Raw genomic sequence first — 8,387 nt, forward strand, 5'->3', positions numbered from 1 at the left:
TTCACCATGTTGTGCAGGCTGATCTCAAACTCCTGACCTCAAGTGATCTGCCCGCCCTGGCCTCCCAAAGTGCTGGGATTACAGGCATGAGCCACCCCACCCAGCTGAATAGCCTTTATTTTTTAAAAGCAGTTTTAGGTTCACAGCAAAATTGAGCAGAAAGCACAGGGTTTTCTTTTCTTCTTCTTTTTTTTTGGTAGTTTTAGTAGAGATGGGGTTTCACCATGTTGCCCAGGCTGGCCTTGAACTCCTGACCTGAAGTGATCTGCCCGCCTCGGCCTCTCAAAATGCTGGGATTACAGGCATGAGCCACTGCGCCTGGCCGAAAGTACAGGGTTTTTTTATACTCCTACCCCCACACAGGCACAGCCTCCCCCACTATCAACATCCGGCACCAGAGTGATAGATTTGTTCCAGTCAGTGAACTACATTGACACGTCATTATCAGCCAAAGTCCATAGCATAGTTTACATTAGGATTCGCTCTTCGTGTTGCACGTTCCATGGGTTTAGACAAATATATAATGAAGCACCATTATAGTATCATACAAAGAAGTTTCACTGCCCTAAAATCCTCTGTGCTCGGCCGGGCACGGTGGCTCACGCCTGTAATCCCAGCACTTTGGGAGGCCGAGGCGGGCGGATCACGAGGTCAGGAGATCAAGACCATCCTGGCTAACACGGTGAAACCCCGTCTCTACTAAAAACACAAAAAATTACCTGGGCGTGGTGGCGGGCGCCTGTAGTTCCAGCTACGCGGGAGGCTGAGGCAGGAGAATGGCGTGAACCCCGGGGGGCGGAGCCTGCATTGAGCCGAGATCGCACCACTGCACTCCAGCCTGGGTGAAAGAGCGAGACTCTGTCTCAAAAAAAAAAAAAAAAAAAAAATCCTCTGTGCTCTGTTTATTCCTCCCTCCCCTCCCTGCTAACCCCTGGCTGCCACTGTCTTCAGAGTTCTGTTTTTTTTTTTACTGTCTTCAGAGTTCTGTTTTTTTCCAGAAAGTCATATACTTGTAGCCTTTTACTTTTTTTTTTTTTTTCTCCCTTGAGACAGAGTTTCTTTCACTCTTGTTGCCCAGGCTGGAGAGCAATGGCAAGATCTCAGCTCACCACAAACTCCGCCTCCCAGGTTCAAGCGATTCTCCTGCCCCAGCCTCCCAAGTAGCTGGGATTACAGGCATGCACGACCATGCCCAGCTAATTTTGTATTTTTAGTAGAGACGGGGTTTCTCCATGTTGAGGCTGGTCTCAAACTCCTGACCTCAGGTGATCCGCCAGCCTCAGCCTCCCAAAGTGCTGGGATTAAAGGTGTGAGCCACAACGCCCAGCGGTTTTGGTTTTTTAAATTATTATTATTATTAATTATTGTTATTATTTTTTTTTTTTTTTTTAAATAGTGACGGGGTTTCACCATGTTGTCCAGGCTAGTCTTGAACTCTTGGGCTCAAGGGATCCACCCACCTCAGCCTCCCAAAGTGCTGGGATTACAGGTGTGAGCCACCACACCCGGCCTTTTGTTTGTTTTTGTTAGAGACAGGGTCTTGCTCTGTCACCCAGGTTGGAGTGCAGTGGCACGATCACAGCTCACTGTAACTTTCAACTCCTGCCCTCAAGCAATCCTCCCGCTTCACCCTCCCAAAGCACTGGGATTACAGGCATGAGCCACCATGCCCAGCCCTACTGGAGCTTTATAGTAAGTCTTGATGTTGGGTCATGTCAATCTTCCAACTTTGCTCTTTTTCAGTATTGTGTTGGCTATTCTGGGTCTTTTGCCCCTCCAAACAAACTTTAGAATCAGTTTGTAAATATCCATGAAACGATGTTCTGGCATTTTGATTAGGATTGTGTTGAAGATATAGATCAAATTGGAAAGAACTGACATCTTGACAATGTTGAGTGTTCCTATATATGAACATGGACTCTCTCCATTTATTTATATCTTCTTCGATGTCTTTCATCAGAGTTTTGTAGTTTTCTTCATGTAGATCTTATACGTATTTTGTTAGATTTATATGTAAGTATTTAATTTGGGACAGTGCTAATGTAAATGGTACTGTGTGTTATTTAAAGACATTATAAACAGCAATTCGACTCAAGAAGTGTAATACCAATAGGGTTCACAACTCAGCTGCAGTGATAACAATATGAACAGCTACAACTGGGTTCTCACAAATGTAGGCAAAACCTACCATGTTGTATGACACCATGGATTGTACAATATATCCTAATTTGGGGAACAATAAAATGTGCAAAAACGTGTGACTTAGAATTGATTGACCAGGTGCAGTGGCTCACACCTGTAATCCCAGCACTTTGGGAGGCTGAGATGGGCAGATCACTGGAGGCCAGAAGTTCGAGACCAGCCTGGCCAACATGGTGAAACCCCATCTCTACTAAAAATACAAAAACATAGCCAGGTGTGGTGACACATGGCTGTAGTCCCAACTACTCAGGAGGCTAAGGTTTCAGTGAACCAAGATTACACCACTGCTGCACTATAGCCTGTGTGACAGAGTAAGATTCTGTATAAAAAAAAAAATTTGAAATATGCTAAATATTTAAGAAATAGGCCAAGCAGGTGGCTCACACCTGTAATCACAACAGTTTGAGAGACCGAGTTGGATGGATCACCTGAGGTCAGGAGTTTGAGACCAGCCTGACCAACACGATGAAACCCCATCTCTACTAAAAATACAAAGAATTAGCCAGGCTTGGTGATACGCACCTGTAATCCCAGCTACTCGGGAGGCTGAGGCAGGAGAATCACTTGAATTCGGGAGGTGGAGGTTGCAGTGAGCCCAGATTGTGCCACGCACTCCAGCCTGGGAGTGAGACTCTGTCTCAAAAAAAAAAAAAAAAAAAAAAAAAGAAAAGAAATAAACGTCACTGACTCAATCTCACAGTATTCTCATAACCAATTTAAAGTCCAGAAACCACTGGCAAATTTTCCATTTTTCCCAGTTTATATCCTAAGAGAAAGCAAATCTAATCCGCCTGGACTTTCAGCTTATGATACAGTTTACAAATTTCTGGTAACTTCCACTGCTTTAAACGGAGACCCAAATTAACAGTGTCTCAAATAGAATAGAAGTTTATTTTGTGCTCACAAAATAGTAACGAGGCTGCCGGGCCTGATGCTTCACACCTGTAATCCCAGCACTTTGGGAGGCTGAGGTGGGTGGATCACCTGAGGTCAGGAGTTCGAGACCAGCCTAGTCAACATGGTGAAACCCCATCTCTACTAAAAATACCAAAATTAGTCAGGTGTGGTGGCATGTGCCTGTAATTGCAGCTACTCGGGAGGCTGAGGCAGGAGAATCGCTTGAACCCAGGAGGCCGAGGTTGCAGTGAGCCAAGATCGTGCCACTGCACTCCAGCCTGGGTGACAAAGTGAGACGCTGTCTCAAAAAAACAAAAAACCAAAAAACTACTGGGTTCTATGTTCAGTACCTGGGTGACAGGATTAATCTTGTTCCTAAACCTCAGCATCACACAATATACCCTTATGACAATCTGTACATGTATCCCCAAATCTAAAATAAAAGCTGAAATTACAAATGAATTAAATTAAATACTTTATTGTGGGGATCTCATAGAACTTACAGAAAACATCTGCATGATGCCTTAAAACCAGCAATGCAGTAAGGTAAGATCAACTAGCAGCATTCTCACACACACACACACACACACAAAACAGTTGACCAAATCATTTACACTCCTTCCCATAAGCCATAACTATGTGACAACGCATGGCCACAGCTGCAAAAGAAGTTAGAAAAAATAGTTTTTTGTTTGTTTGTTTGTTTTGACACGGGGTCTCGCTCTGTCACCCAGGCTGGAGTGCATGCAGTGGCACAATGTCAGCTCATTGCAACCTCCGCTTCCCAGGTTCAAGCAATTCTCCTGACTCAGCCTCCCGAGTAGCTTGGATTACAGGCATGCACCACTACGCCCAGCTAATTTTGTATTTTTATAGAGATGGGGTTTCTCCATATTGGTCAGACTGGTCTCAAACTCCCAACCTCAGGTGATCCACCTGCCTTGGCCTCCCAAAGTGCTGGGATTACAGACGTGAGCCACCACGCCCAGCTAATTTTTGTATTTTTAGTAGAGGCGGGGTTTCACCATGTTGGCCAGGCTGGTCTCAAACTCCTGACCTCAGGTAATCCACCCGCCTCAGCCTCCCAAAGTGCTGGGATTACAGGCATGAGCCACCGTGCTTGGCCGAAAATGTAGTCTTTAGCTGAGCAGCCATGTGCTTTTAGCAGCAGACTACAAAGTCTGCTACTACAATAAAAACAGAAGACTGGGACTAACTCACTCTCTGTCACATACTAGATCAAGCATGTGCTACTCAGCTATGGGCAGTGAGTACGGAGCCACAGAGTTTAGACAGATTCCCCGGAGAGGATATTTGTTGGATGCCTCCCCATCAGTCACTCTGTCTTTCCTCCTTCCTAATACCGCCCTTAATTTCCCAGCCTGGTGGCTTAGATGGAATTGACAACACCCCCTGTGCTGGAACGCCCCCATGTGAAGAAGGACGTGTTTTCTTCCCCCTCTGCCATGATTGTAAGTTTCCTGAGGCCTCCCCAGCCATGCTAAACTGTGAGTCAATTAAACCTCTTTCCTTTATAAAGTACCAGTCTCGGGTATGTCTTTATTAGCAGCGTGAGAACGGACTAATACAGCATGTTCTACCCTCTGGCCACAGTGATCCGTGTAAGGGATAGACATAGAACCCAGTCCGCACCAAGGAGAAATTTTCTGGGGTACATGGGAAAGAAACTTCCTCTCTCCTCGGGAAAGCTATGGGAGGAGATTCTCTTCCTCCTGGTGGTAGGGTGTAAAGACATAAGGTCTGGAACTGTTGCAGCTAACACTGCTGTCAGGAGGAGCATGCCACTTAAGGAGGAAGTCAAAGCCAAAAAAGGAAGAGCAGAGAGAATGGCAGAGAAACAAGAACACTGATGACATCCTGAACTTCTGGACCAAACTGCACCTGAAGTTAGTCCTACTTCAGTCCTACTGGATGTTTTGATTGCTTGAACCCATAAATTCCCTTTTTGTGGCAGTAGAGTTGGGTTTTTTGTTACCTGGTATAGTTCCTTACGACGGACCCAGAGTATGGCAAGCAATAATGACATATTCAATAGTATTAATATCATTTTTAGAATTTACATTATACAGTTGCCCTTTAAAAGAAATTTTTTTTTTGAGACAGAGTTTTGCTCTTGCCCAGGCTGGAGTGCAATGGCACGATCTCGGCTCACCGCAACCTCCACCTCCCAGGTTCAAGCGATTCTCCTGCCTCAGCCTTCCCAAGTAGCTGGGATTACAGGCATGCGCCACCAAGTCCGGCTAATTTTGTATTTTTAGTAGAGATGGGGTTTCTCCATGTGGGTCAGGCTGGTCTCAAACTCTCGACCTCAGGTGAACCGCCTACCTTGGCCTCCCAAAGTGCTGGGATTACAGGCGTGAGCCACCGCGCCCAGCCACTTTAAAAGAAATTTTTACGGGGCTGGGTGCAGTGGCTCACGCCTGTAATCCCAACACTTTGGGAAGCCTATGTGTGCAGATTTCTTGAGCCCGGGAGTTCAAGACCACTTGGGCAACAAAATGAAACCCTGTTTCTACAAAAAATACAAAAAGATGGCCGGGCGCGGTGGCTCACGCCTGTAATCCCAGCACTTTAGGAGGCCGAGGTGGGCGGATCACCTGAGGTCAGGAGTTTGAGACCAGCCTGACCAACATGCAGAAACCTCATCTCTACTAAAAATACAAAACTAGCCTGGCGTGGTGGCCCATGCCTGTAATCCCAGCTACTAGGGAGGCTGAGGCAGGAGAATCACTTGAACCCGGGAGACGGAAGTTGCGGTGAGCTGAGATCGCGCCATTGCACTCCAGCCTGGACAACAAGGGCAAAACTCTGTCTCAAAAAAATAAAAATAAAAATAAAAAATAAAAATTAAAAAAAAATATATATATATATATACACATACACACAAAAAGATTAGACATGCATGGTGGGTGGTGAACGTCTGTAGTCCCAGTTACTTGGCAGGCTGAGGCAGGACAATCACTTGAACCCAGGAGATAGAGGTTGCAGTGAGCCAAGATCATGCCACTGCACACCAGTCTGGACCACAAAGCGAGACATTGTCTTTAAAAAAAAATGAGGCTGGGCACAATGGCTCTGGCTGGGTTGTGGTGGCTCATACCTGTAATCCCAGCACTTTGGGAGGCCGAGACAGGTGGATCACTTGAGGTCAGGAGTTCAAGACCACCCTGGCCAACATGGTGAAACTTATAGTCTCTACTAAAAATATAAAAATTAGCCAGGCGTGGTGGCCCACGCTTGTAATCCCAGCTACTTGGGAGGCTAAGGCAGGAGAATCGCTTGAACTCAGGAGGCTGAGGTTGCAGAGAGTCTAGATGACGTCACTGCACTCCAGCCTGCATGACAGAGCAAGACTCTGACTCAAAACAAAGGAGAAGAAAAATATTTTTTTCCAAAATGTGCATCCAGTTTTGTAACCAGATATATGAAAATTATTTAGACTTACGTCAAGACTTCCCCATTTTGGGGTTTTTATTTTACTTCATCTCTTGGTGAGTCAACATAATTTCTCTAAAAAAAAGAGCCACCGTGTTATTTTGAAATCCAAACATTCCCAGAAATGCAACTGTGTTGCCCTTAACGTACAAAACGCAACTTAGACATGCATACGATAGTTCTACCTTTTTTGGTTGACACAGCTACCTTACTCCTTTGTCTTCTGACATTCAGTATTTCAGAGAGGACTCTGGCCACACCAACTTTTGTTTCTCTCTAAGTAGCCTTTTTAAATTCTGCCTAGATATATCCTTTAATTCAAATATTTTGTCAGGATGAATCTACGGTCAGCTGACTTTTAACATTTCACTGCGATTCAGTATAACTTTCAACCCACTGATCTGAGTGGATCTATCTGCGCTCAGTGACGTCTTCTCCTAGTGCAGATGTTTTAACTGTGGTATCACTTCCACCAGCTCTATTCTTGTTCTTAGGAGAAGCCAGTTTCTTGAATTTTTTTTTTTTTTTTTTTTTTTTTTGAGACAGAGTCTCACTCTCACTCAGGCTGAAGCACAACAGCATGATCTTGGCTCACTGCAATCTCTGCCTCCCAGGTTCAAGCGATTCTCCTGCCTCAGCCTCCCAAGTAGCTGAGATTACAGGCACCCGCCACCACGCCCGGCTAATTTTTGTATTTTTAGTAGAGACGGGGTTTCCCCATGTTGGTCAGGCTGGTCTCGAATTCCTGACCTCAGGTGATCCGCCCGCCTCAGACTCCCAAAGTGCTGGGATTACAGGCATGAGCCACTGTGCCCAGACCTTTTTTTGTGAGATGGAGTCTTGCTCTGTTGCCCATACTGGAGCACAATGGCGGGATCTCGGCTCACTGCAACCTCCACCTCCCGGGTTCAAGCGATGCTCCTGCCTCAGCCTCCTGAGTAGCTGGGATTACAGGTGCATGCCACCATACCTGGCTAATTTTTTTTGTATTTTTAGTACAGACAGGGTTTCACCATGGTAGTCAGGATGGTCTCGATCTCCTGACCTCGTGATCTGCCCACCTTGGCCTCCCAAAGTGCTGGGATTACGGGAGTGAGCCACCGGGCCCAGCCAAAAGAAATTTTTTAAATTAGTTGAGTGTGGTGGTGTGGGCCTGTAATCCTGGCTACTAAGGAGGCTGGAGTGGGGAGACTGCTTGAGCTAGGAGGTCACGGCTGCAGGGAGCCATGATTATCTTACCATGGCACTCTAGTCTGAGTGACAGAGACCCTGTCTCAAAAAAAAAAAAAAAAAGGATAATGTAAAATCTTTAAAGGAAAGGGACAGAGGCTGGGCGCAGTGGCTCATGCCTGTAATCCCAGCACTTTGGGAGGCCGAGGCGGGGATCATCTGAGGTGGGGAGTTTGAGACTAGCCTGGCCAACATGGAGAAACCCCGTCTCTACTAAAAATACAAAATTAGCTGGGCGTGGTGTCGCATGCCTATAATCCCAGCTACTCAGGAGGCTGAGGCAGGAGAATTGCTTGAACTTGGGAGGCGGAGGTTGCAGTGAGCCGTGATCGCACCATTGCACTCCAGCCTGGGCAACAAGAGCGAAACTCTGTCTCAAAAAACAAAAAAGAAAAGGGACAGAAAACATCAGAAGCAATATGGAAATATTTTTTAAAGCATTAAACACGCCAACAGAAGCAAAACCAAATGTATCAGTTATCATAATTGCCTACGAGCCAGAGACAAATAGTTGGGGAGGTTCAAAGTATTTTCTTTTTCAGGCATCCTCTGATTCAAGAGGTAAATTCTCCATGTATTTTTCTCAATCCAGTTCCTCTGCC

This window comes from Hylobates moloch, unplaced genomic scaffold (genome assembly GCF_009828535.3).
Source record: "Hylobates moloch isolate HMO894 unplaced genomic scaffold, HMol_V3 SCAFFOLD_19, whole genome shotgun sequence".
Lineage (NCBI taxonomy): Eukaryota > Metazoa > Chordata > Mammalia > Primates > Hylobatidae > Hylobates > Hylobates moloch.